Consider the following 12,284-nt stretch of genomic DNA (forward strand, 5'->3'; position numbering starts at 1 on the left):
GCATTGGACGTTGGCTCAGGTCATGATCTCATGGTTTGTGAGTTCGAGCCCCGCATCAGGATCTGTGCTGACGGCTCAGAGCCTGGAGCCTGCGGCAGATTGTCTCCCTTTCTCCCTGCCCCTCCCCCCACGTGTGTGTGTGTGTGTGTGTGTGTGTGTGTGTGTGTGTGTGTGTGTGCGCGCGCGCGCGCGCTCTCTCTCTCTCTCTCAAAAATAAACATTCAAGAAAGTTATTATTTTTCTTTTTTTTAAAGCAAGGGAATTTATGAGGCCTGTCTTGGACCGCGTATGAGGAGGTCCCCGCAAATTGCCAGAATCTTACAAGTCTACGTAGAGGCCTTAGCTGGGGCGAGCCACATGTAGAGTCTAGATGATTCCAACAGCATAATGCTCCCTCACCAATGTGTCCTTGAAAGCCCTCCTCCTGCAAGAACAGTGGGGAGAACCACAGTCCTCATTGCAAGGGGGTGGGGGGGGAGGGCGGTAAGAAGCCTTGATAGCCTGGGGCCCTCTGGTGGGTCAACCCGAGGTCATGTCCTCTCGTGACCTACTCTCACAGAATATCTAAGGGTTTTAGGATCTCTGTGCCAGGAAGAAGACCGAATTGTATCTTACTATACATCATAATATCACAGGCTGCTTTATATTAAAGACTCTTTGGGTGACTTTTGCCTCTCTGTGGATCTATCCTTAAGGGAATGTTCTTCCAGAGACTTAATTTCTATTTTTTGAATTATTTTGAATGTGATTATTGTTCTATTGGAAAACTATAGCTTTTACTTTAGTTAGTTGACTTGAGAGGGGTTTCTTGCATTGTTAAATGTGATTTTTATTTAGACTCAGGGCTAAAATACTTCCTGTGGGGAACAAATCTTTGGTTTTATAATGTAAGCCAATGAAAAAATAGATTTTCATTAAAAGAAAATTGCTTTATGGTCATTTTTTTTAAACAAGAATTGGGACAATTGCATTAGATGAGATTGCCCTGTACACCTGAATACCTACTCTCCAAATGTTATTTACTCTGTACAATACAGCTATTTTTCAGTGTTCTCTTTATCTTCTTAGGTACCTTCTCCATTCATACTATTAGAGTTTGACTCTCTAATTCTGCAATATTTAAGTCAAGTAATATGAAGAAATATAAAAGCATTTTGGAAACTATCATACTGTAAAAATGTAAAATATTAATTTTTTTTAATGTTTATTTATTTTTGAGAGACAGAGAGTGAGCAGGAGAAGGCAGAGAGAGAAGGAGACACAGACTCTGAAGCAGCCTCCAGGCTCTGAGCTGTCAGCACAGAGCCTGATGCAGGGCTGGCACTCACAAACCACGAGATCATGACCTGGGCCAAAGTTGGCTGCTTAACCAACTGAACCACCCAGGCGCCCCGTAAAATTTTAATATTATGGAGATTCCCTCTTCTGAACCTTCTGTGCGATGCCTAGGTTCTCAAGAGATTTGGGAATATCTTAAGGATATTCTGATTATATACTATTCTCTGCCTAGAAAGAACCCTACACAGAACTTCTGCCTCCTACTCTGGTAGTTTGAGGAGAGCAAATTAGAATGTAATGTTTTCAGTCATCTGTCTTCTGTAAGTTCAGGTCAGGGAGTGGAGCTGGAACTGTAGAGAAAGATGTTTCTGGGAAAAAATTCTTGTCTGTTTTCCGTAATGCTAATTTTATGCAGACTATTGAGCTGTTTTATCTATATATGAGATTTTGGTGACAAGGGTAGCATAGGATCATGTCTCCTCTTCATTGCTGTTTTAATCAGGTTGCTATCAGGAGATAGAATTCAACCTAGATGAGTCAAATTAAGGAACCCTTGGGGTGCCTGGGTGACTCAGTCAGTTGAGCTTGATTTCAGCTAATGTCATGATCTCAGGGTTCATGGATGGAACCCTGAGATGGGCTCTGGGCTGACAGTGTGGAACCTGCTTGGAATTCTCTTTCTCCCTCTATCTGTGCCCCTCCCCTGCTCATACCCTCTCACTCTCTCAAAATAAACAAACATAAAAAAAAATTAAGGAAACCTCATGGAGTGCTTACTTTCAGGTTTAGAAGAGTTGAGGTACCCAGATGCTAGCAATAATGGGAAATTGTTGATAATCAAAGCCCCAAAAGAACAAGGGAAGGAAATAGTGGTTAGTCTAGTAACCACTGGAGCCACGAGGAGAGGCTGCTTGGATAAGACTGTGATAGTGGAAGGACACAGAAGGAGCCACGGAAGCTGTGAAGAGTCAGAAGAGAGATATCAGCTTCCCTTTCCCATTGGGAGTACCCAGCTGGAACCCAGTTGGCAAGAAAGCCCAGATGACGCAGTCAGCAAGTTTCAACTTCCTGGGACACAGAACAGGAAGAAGTAGGGAATAGATAGATGGGGAATAGGGAAAGTTGACGAAAGATAGCAGTATCATTGTTCTTTATCATTGACCAAAGGTTCCCCCCCATTTTCTGAAACCAGATGGTATCTTTTTATAAACAACACACTGAGTTGTTATTGACTCTTTAAGTTAGGGTATTTTTGGCTATAATGTGTGAGTACTGTGATTGATCTGAGAAATATTAGTCAAATCAAACCTTTCCACATGGAATAATTGGAATTGGGGAATCCTAGATGACATGAGAACATTTTTTATGTGAGTTTGTGTAGTCATCAGAAAAAATAATTTGGATAACATATTTTTCAGGAAAATAGATGGTTGGTATCAGTGGTGATACATTGTGTAAGATAGAATAAAGGCTTTTCAAAGTGGACATTTCAGTGTAAGCCTTTTCATGCCAGAGATTTTTGACATTGTGATTGTGATGTAGCTTTTTTGACTGAAGAATAAAACTTTCCGGTTTTATTAAAAATATTACTAAAAGGGGGCACCTGGGTGGCTCAGTCGGTTAAGCATCCGGCTTCGGCTCAGGTCATGATCTCACAGTTCATGGGTTCGAGCCCTGCATCAGGCTCTCTGCTGACAGCTCAGAGCCTCGAGCCTGCTTCAGATTCTGTGTCTACCTCTCTCTCTGACCCTCCCGTGTTGCACTATGTCTCTCTGTCTCTCCAAAATAAATAAAAAACCTAAAAAAATTAAAAAAAATTACTAAATGTAATTTGTCCTAGACTCTAGCCACATACTCTTGCTGAACCTTGTTCTCAGGGTTATATTGTAGAGTGAAGGTACCAAAAAATGGTAGCTACATTATAGAAAAAAATCCAGGGGCACCTGGGTGGCTCAGTTGGTTAAGCCTCCGAACTTCAGCTCAGGTCAGATCTCACGTTTGTGGGTTTGAGCCCCGCGTCAGGCTCTGTGCTAACAGCTCAGAGCCTGGAGCCTGCTTCTGGTTCTGTATCTCCTTCTCTCTCTGCCCCTTCCCCTCTCATGTTCTGTCTCTCTCTGTATCAAAAATAAATTAAAAAAAAATTAAAAAAATTTAAAAAAAAAGAAAAAAAAGAAAAAAAATCCATGTCATCAAAATACAGTAGTAAAGTGGCTAGATAAATAAAAATAAAAATATCCTGCTTATTTGTACATTGTTCTCTACCCTAAATTGTGAGCAGTTCCACCGAAATTGAGTTTGGGTTCGCTCTATGAGTGTAAGTTGATTAACTACTTAATCACGAAATTGCAATATTGCAAATTGTAGACAATTTGGCTTGAAAGAAGGAGGAACAACAAGAGTCTGTGGCATACTGTACAACTAGAGTCTGCAAAGAATCCTGGTGGTGACAGTGACAGTGCTGGGCCTGATGGCAAGTGTGGAGGGCTAGAGGGCCAGAGCAGATAACAGTGAAGGGATGGTGGGCACTGTGCACTGGCTGGTGTGTGAGGGTGGGTGATGGTGGTGAGGGAAAGGTGGTGGGGTTGGTAACAGTAGCGGTTGAATTGGTGTCTTGGTAGAGTTGATGGTGTTTGTGGTGGTGGAAGTAGTAGTGAAAGAGGTAGGGGCAGAGATGGTGAGGTGGGGGTAGAACTGGTGTTGGAAGTGAGGATGTGAGGGAGGATGGGGTACGTGATAGTGATGATACGGAGAATTCCAAAAGAGGTGGTGGGGCTTTATTCAGTCAGGTGATACCACATGGCCTTTACATTTTCTTTCTTTCTTTTTTTCTTTAAATGTGTCTTGGTTGGAAACAAATAATGAAGTGCAGTAAATTTACTTGCAGAGAGATTTGTCAAGCTAAGCACTCACTTTGCAGATGCTCTTTAAGATTTTCCTTAATTACAGATATTAGCATCATGCTGTGCCAAAAAGCACCACTCCTGTCAATTTTGACACAGCACACAAGTTCTTCTAATAAAGATTATTCAGCCCCAATTATTGGAAACTTTTAGAGGAAACCTGGCTTCACCCTATTCAATACAGTGCACTTGAAAGTTGGTTTTTTATCTTGAAAGTGATGCTATTTAGTCAGGGATTATCTTTTATCTCTGTTTGCGAAACAGCTGGAAGTGTAGCTACTGAGATTTGATATTTGTCTTCCTGCACTTGACTGCCAAGCAAAATCATTTCATTTGTAATCAGCAGAATGTACCTTCATAAATTAGCATAAACATATACTATGGAAAGACTGAATCTACAAGCTTGACCTTCTAGTAGATATATGTTTTTTTTTTGGATAGACAGAATTTTCTTTCCTTCTCTGACTATATATTTGAAATTAGACAAAAATGCTCAGAGTAACATTTTCCTTTTTCATAAGTAAGCTTTCTTCCTTCTCCCTGGCAACAGGTGTCTTACTCTTCCAGTTATGAGACACATTTGATTCTAGCAACCAGCATGAACTCTGCTCAACGATCTATGCTATGTAAACAATTAAAATGTGTTTTCCTATTTGATATATAGTTAAGAATATCAGATATAGAGAACAACATATTTAATAACTACGGCTTACATTTATTGGATATTTACATGGATTATTTCATGCTATGTTCTAAAACTCTCCCATTTTACAGATAAGAAGAATGAGGCTTATAGAATCACACTAGTACCTGGTTTTGTCAGGATTTGAACCCAGCTGCCTGCTGGAAACCATACTCTTCATAAGACAATTCCTGTCTGGTTTCTAACAATGTAGAATTTAGCTCAATCTTTCCTTTTTCCTGAAAAAACCAAGTAGATTTATTCTTTTACAAACTTTTGGATTTATTGGAGAAGAGCATTTTATTCTTGAGTTGGAATATATTTATTTATATGAAGAGATTAGACTGGGACATAGATAGCCTTCTGTAATCTGATCCATGTGATCAGGACTTCGTCTCAATGTGGAGACTGAGCTTTTTGGAGTCGGAGGCTCATTTTCTTCTGCCGAGGAGAGAAAGAATCTGCCATATCCACCTTAGATACAACTTTCTGTAAAGACCATTCACTCTAAGTAATTCTTTACTGGACCACTGAAGTGACCTTTAATCAGTCTCTCTCCGTTGATCCTCACCTTGCAAAGCCTACTCTAAACTTTTGCCATGATACTGTTTCTCAAGCGCAACATTAACCTTGACTCATCTGCTCAGAAACCTTTAACTATTACCTGTAGGTAAAGTAAAAGTGTTTATCATGATATTCAAGGTCCTTCTCCATATGGTCCCAACCTAGCCTTCCAGCCCTACCTTTCACTATTTCCCTTAAGTAGCCTATATGCCAGTTAGACAGATTTATTTGTTGTCTTATTATTCCTTGAATTGTTTTTATGCTTTTGCTCATACCTTGAATTGCTTGTCAGTTACTTAGTAAAATATTTATTGAGTATTGCTATGGAATGAACTGTGTTCTCCCTCTCCCCTCAAACTCATGCTGAAGCCCTAACCCCAAATTTGACTGTATTTGGAGAAAGGATATATAGGGTATTTTATTTTATTTGTTTATTTTTAAAATTTTATTTAAATACAAGTTAGTTAACATATAGTGTAATAATGGTTTCAGGAGTAAAATTTAGTGATGCATCACTTACATATAAGTGCTCATCCCAACAAGTGCCCTCCTTAATGCCCACCACCCATTTAGCCCCTCCCCCCACCTAATACCCTCTAGCAACCCCAGTTTGTTCTCTGTATTTAAGAATCTCTTATGGTTTACCTCCCTCTCTGTTTTCATCTTATTTGTTCTTCCCTTCCCCAGGTTCATCTCTTTTTTATTAAATTCCACATATGAATGAAATCGTATATTTATCTTTCTCTGATTGACTTATTTTGCTTAGCATAATACACTCTAGTTTCAGCCACGTTGTTGCAAGTGGCAAGATTTCACTCTTTTTGATCACTGAGTAATAGTCCATTGTGTATATATGCCACATCTTTATCCATTTGTTAGTTGATGGACATGTGGGCTCTTTCCATAATTTGGCTGTTGCCAAATAGTGCTGCTATTAACACTGGGGTGCATGTGCCCCTTTGAATCAGCATTTTGTATCCTTTGGGTAAATACTTAATACTGCAATTGCTGGTTTGTGGGGTAGTTCTGTTGTTAATTTTTTAGGAACCTCCATACTGTTGTCCAGAGTGGCTGCATCAGTTTGCATTCCCATCAGCAGTGCAAAAGGATTCCTCTTTCTTTGCATCCTCGCCAACATCTGTTGTCGCCTGAGTTGTTAATTTTAGCTGCCCTGACAGGTGTGAGGTGGCAGGAGATAGGATCTTTAAAGAGGTAATTAAATTTAAATCAAGTAATAAAGGTGAGGCCCTAATATGATAGGTTTGGTGCCATTATAAGACACAGTAAGAAGTGAGGTCACAGCAAGACTGCCGTCTATTAGCCAGGAAGGGAGCCCTCATCAGAACCTGACCATGCTGGCACCCTCCTGGTCTTGGATTTCTATCCTCCAGAACTGTGAGACAATAATTTTTTTGTTAAGTCATCAGTTTTGGTGACCCAGCTGGCTAGTCCAACTACCTACTGTTAGGGGTGTGGGTCTAAGGGAGCAAAAATCCCTTCATTTTTGATTCTGTGATCTAGATTGCTGGCTGGTGAGTTTTTCCTCATTTTGTGTCACCTAGTCTTGGTTAATCTCTTGCTCAGGGGAATTTATAGTCTGTCTTAGAGCAGGGCTCGTTCAAGATCAATGTTTTGAGAACTATGGGAAGTTTCCCTGAAAGAAAGATGTGCAGATATATATGGCCTCTCTTTGTTGGAGGTATCTATTTGAGTGGATAAATTCAAAATTGAAAAAGACTAATTTTTCTGTTAGCTGGTGGTAAGATGGATAGCTGATTGGCATGGTCTGCTATTTCAGCAAGAATGTAAGTGAGGGGAACTGTTGAAATAGGTTAAAGAATGATGCATTACCTAATTATTTTAGAAAAAATGGAGTAAATAAAGTAACTATGTTGAAATGTTATTTTAGACAAATCTGTTTTATTTTAAAAAGAATTCTGTATTTTTCTAGCTTACCCTAGCTGCCATTTTGTTTGACAGTGCATTGGTTATCCTTCTCTGGAATCACTGTGGGAAATTAATCTGAATTCTTAATTGCAATGTGTTAGTGTTAAGATGGGCAAATTGCCTCCAATGTGGTTGTTATTAAGAGTGCAGTTATAGCTTTATATAATAAAACCTCATTAGTGACATCTTCATCCTTGGGAGATTAGCTGAATTGTTTCTTACACCTCAGTGACTACATTTCATCCAGGTCATGGAAAATTATGAAACTGATTTGCACTTCTAGTACATTTCTGCTTCTGCTTCCAAATCTTTTACAAACAAGTGTATAGCAGTATGAGAATAGAAGCATAGGAGAGGCCCAGGAAGGTTTGACAGAGAAGGAGACACTCATGCAAAGTTGTAAATGTTGATCTGGATTTCTCTAAACATGTTAAAACAGAGTCCTGAGAGAGTCCAAGGGACAGGGTGTTCTTACTCTTTGACCCAACAATTAGATCCTGGTGTTATGTGAAATAAAGTGCATATTTAGTAATGACTTAGAGTAGTATTGAGCATTTGATAGTTAGTTTTAATAACTACTATTTATTGCACACTACTGTGTCCTAGGACCTTTCCTAATTCTTCTCACAGCTCTTCCAGTATACTTGTTTTACAGATAAGAAAACTGAGGATTGAAGAAAGTTAACTTTTCTCTAAAGAGAGAGGTTGCCAATGGTCCTAGAGCTAGTAGTTGGCAGAGGCACGATCTAAACCCAGTCCATCATCTTTTCATTCCACCCATGGCTCCCCTGACTAGAATGCCAGTCTTGCTAAGTTATTTTTTAAATACAAGTTGGATCTTCATGATGCTTTACAGCAGGAACTCAAGCAGCCAAACTCTCTAATGGATTCTTTATCTTTGCAAATTAAGACAATCTTCTTTACACAAGAGCCACTCATGGATTTGATTAGCATGGTCCAGGCTCTAGGGTGCTAATCATCTCTTGGCATACTGACAGTTGAGTCTGAGGCATACAAAGCAAATGACCGACTCAGGAGTGTGGGGACTGCTCCACTTAGACTGTCAACTTGGGTGGAGCTGTCTGTATCTCTCTGTAATACTGTACCTTTTGCCCTTTCAAAGTACACCAGAATCGTGTTGAGCGATGGCAAGGCAGCTTTGTAAGGATCTGGTTGGCTACTTCCTGATATATGCCTCTGTATTAGGCCCTCGATCCAACCTACCCATGCCATTCTACCCTAGGTAGAAACTAAGGAATCCTTGCCCAGAATTCCAGGAATTCTGTGTTGGTGCAACATGACAACTGGTCGCTCCCTTGTTTTGTGTGAAAGCTTGCTTAATGACCCTAACTTCTCCCACCCTGGTATGCATTCCAGTTTGCAATTTGACTTTGCTGCTCCTCATCCTGAGTTGGAATCTCTTCGCACCCTTGAATCTGGGCTGGTTCTGTTACTTGCTTTGGCCAGTAGAATGCACTGGGGTGAGAGTGTGAGTACCAAGCTAGGCCATAAGAGTCCTGGTAGCTTTTACTTTTTGTCTTCCTAGACCACTGCCCTGAGACCACCATGTAAGGAAGCCTGCACAACGACAAGTCATTAGAGGAGACCAAGACAGGCCTGCCCACAACAATGTCAACTTCTTTATCTGTGTGAGGTCCTCTTAGACCTTCTAGTCCAGCTGACTCTGCAGCTGAATGTTGGACCTAGGTAACAATCATCAGGTGAGCTCTCCACCAATCCACACAATCATAAAAAATATGAAATTATTATTCACCAAGCTTTAGGTGGTTTGTTAAAAAGCAAAGGCTAACTGACACACTAACTATGTTCTCTGGCTCCAATAGTTCTGGAACGAAGTTTTCAAAGATGCAAATGAGTGCTTTGGAGTGAGTCACCTGCAAGGATGTGTCCATTGCTAATATGCTTGGCATTATGAAGAACAGAGTAAGGAAAAACATGGAAGTGAGGGCACAGAAGCTGTTTGGGATACAGTAGGATATGCTAAGAAAAATCACTGTGCCAGAGCAGAGTCTTCAGGAATAAGATCTGACTCTAGAAAGGTAAGTGAGAACAAGACTGAAGAAGGATTTGCCTGTGAAGGTAGTGAATATTCATTTTAGCTGCTCACCCATGAAGTGACTGTAATGAAAAGAAAAATGGTAATGAGAAAATGAGCTTTCATGGACATTGGTGAAAGGGCGTGGTATGGCTGATAAGGTCTGAGGGGAGAGACTGGATGTCTGTGGGAACACAGAGTTTTCTTGGCCTCTTTTGAGATTTAGATTAGAGCTCCAACTGTACCCTGGTGAACTCTGGGGTAGCTGAATTTGTGGAGGCCAACAAGTTCCCACCAAACTCCCCAAAGTGAAATTTTGCCAAAAAGTCAGTAAGACCAGCCGTTTCATCCCATGGCTATGCTAAGCACCACATAGACACCATCTGTGTATAATGAGGTAGCACTCTGGTAAGGATTTTAAACTGCTTATTATTCCACATGTTGTCTTTGATTGTGATTATGATTTTTCACTTTTTAGCAGAGCCGTGGGAAATAAATGCTTATAAATGTAATAATTCATAAGAGAAGGCTCAAGCCATAAGGGAAAGTAAAAATCAGTTATGAATGAAGCTAGCATTAAGTGTTAAGAATAGTGCAGTATTGACCACCTTATGAAAAGGAAGCCATAGATGGTCAAATACTAGAATACTGAGGCTTTCTGGACAGGAACCTTATTTATATTCTTCTCTCAGATCCCACTTTGCATCCGTCTATCTCTTCCAAAGGAGAGATTCTGATCTTATTGTTCAGATTTTATGTACAGATTAGGTCAGTGGGCCTCTTTGAATTAGAAGATCAAGCACATAGTTGTGACTCTCTGCTGTTATCTCCTATGTGGCCTTAGAGCAAGATAGTTAAGCTACCTCTGGCTGCCAGAAGCCCAGGGCACCCAGTGTTCCCCTCTGTGTCCCACTTGTGTGTACCTGGGGCCACTGAACTCTTTGTTTCCCCCTCAAATGGAAGGCTGGAGGAGAGATTCAACTTTGAAGATTTTCCCTAAGCTCCTGTATCCAAGCCAAGGGATTCCTATTGAGTTTACCAAAGAGTTGTATTTGGAGGGTTGGGGCTCAAGCCCAGTGAATAGAAGAGTAAGACATTGCATTTTCTTTGTCATTGGTGCTTGAACACACATAACCCCTTACCTGGGTAAGAGTTGGATATTTTTATTTCCTTGATTAAATGTTATCTAGTGGCACTGGAATCTCCTTCTTACTTCTGATAAACATCAACTGTAATGAAATTTGCTTCTGCAATTACTTAATGAATCTAAGCTCTTAAGGGTGAGAAATCTTAGGGAGGAAACTTTAACCCAGGAATTGAATAGTTCTAACATCACTGACGCATCATCTTTTTCTTCTTTTTTAAAGGGACGACATTTATTCCTTTTCCAAATGTTACAGTAAAACCAGGTAGAAGAGAATGGTTTTAGCAGTTAGGAAAAAAAAGTACAAATCTGGGGTTTGGCCATTAAAACTTATTTACAACAATGAGAGGGGAAAAAAAAGACAACAAGAGGTTGTTTCACATTACAGACCCCCCACCCGGAAGCCTAATACTTGCTTACCAATTCAAAAAGGAGATACAATCGATTCACAAGCTGGAGGTTTGAACTTGAGTAAGACATTTATAAAAACCAAGACAGGGGTAGTGTCCTCCCCCATCCAGGTGCCACTAGGTACAGCACAAGAGATTAAAAACTCAACGGTGTGGCGGTGATGGGGGGATTTGGGGGAGAGGGGGAGGCTGGACACTCAGGGTTTGGGAGTGTGGTGAATGCCACATCTGGCTTAGGGATTTGGGGAATAGAGTAAACAAAACCTACTTGGAAAAGAATTAGGGAAGAAAACCAGCAATTGCCTTCTGCAGGGGTGGGGACAGGAGAGGTAGGGTTAGGGGCAGGAGCATTTTACATCGCTAACCTAACTTGGGAAACTGCAAGGGACCATCTTCAACTGGCCTTAAGAGGAAGGCCAGATGGATGATGGGAGAATCCACAGGAGGGAAAAGGAGCGGGAACGTGGCCCCTTCCTTTCTGGGCACAGGAAAGCAGCCAGGGCACCAGGTCCAGGCAGTGACCTCACAAGGACAGCACAGTTTTTGCAGCTTAGAGATCACCCACCTGCCCCCACCCAGCTACTCATCCTGCTCGCTGGCCGGTGTAGGGCCACTCTCTGGCCCGGAGGGAGTGGATGGCTCTGCGGCCTGGGGCCCTGCCTCTTCTTCGGCGTCTCTTCCCTTGGAGGCAGGACTAGCCTCTGCCGCCTTGGCCTGGGGCTCCTGGCTCTCGGGGGGTGGCTACAGCCTTCCCTTCCTGGGCTGGGCCCTCCTCGCCGCAGGCACCCATCTCCCCCTGCTCCTGCTCTTCCTCTGTGGGTGAGGAGGCAGATGAATCACCCCCACACGCCTTACAATTTTCTCTTGAAGGACAGACCACTCAATTTGAAAGGCTTCTTGACAGAGAATTTCTTCTTCTTCTTGGGGGTTTCCTTGGCGGAGGCATCCCCCGTGACCTCAGCGCCCTGGCTAGGGGGTGCTGGCTCCATAGCATCAGCAGTGGTCCTGGCTGCCTCCTCTGTGCTGTTCACAGGGTGGGGGGGGATTCCCCTTCACCCTTGGGGGGTAAGTCTCCATTGCTTTTCACATGGCCGTTCTCCTGTCCATTGGCCTTAATAGGGGAAGTGCCTGCTGCCTCCTTGGAGGTTGCCCCGAGGGGACCTTGGGCCATGATGGGGCCGGGGGCTCTGCTGGGGGCACCCAGAGCCTCCCTAGACTCACGCCACAGGGGATAGTTCAGCTGGATAGGCCTGGTGGAGGACGAGGTGGGGGGGCTTGTGCCTGAGGGGGAGGGGTATGGGGG

The 12,284-nt window shown here is 42.1% G+C and overlaps 1 pseudogene; it reads right to left on the bottom strand.

Annotated features, from left to right (window-relative positions):
- Positions 1-11,452: 11,452 nt before the first annotated feature.
- LOC115275918 lies at positions 11,453-12,152 on the bottom strand (annotated as a pseudogene).
- Positions 12,153-12,284: the final 132 nt, after the last annotated feature.

The sequence above is a fragment of the Suricata suricatta genome, chromosome 13 (genome assembly GCF_006229205.1).
Source record: "Suricata suricatta isolate VVHF042 chromosome 13, meerkat_22Aug2017_6uvM2_HiC, whole genome shotgun sequence".
Lineage (NCBI taxonomy): Eukaryota > Metazoa > Chordata > Mammalia > Carnivora > Herpestidae > Suricata > Suricata suricatta.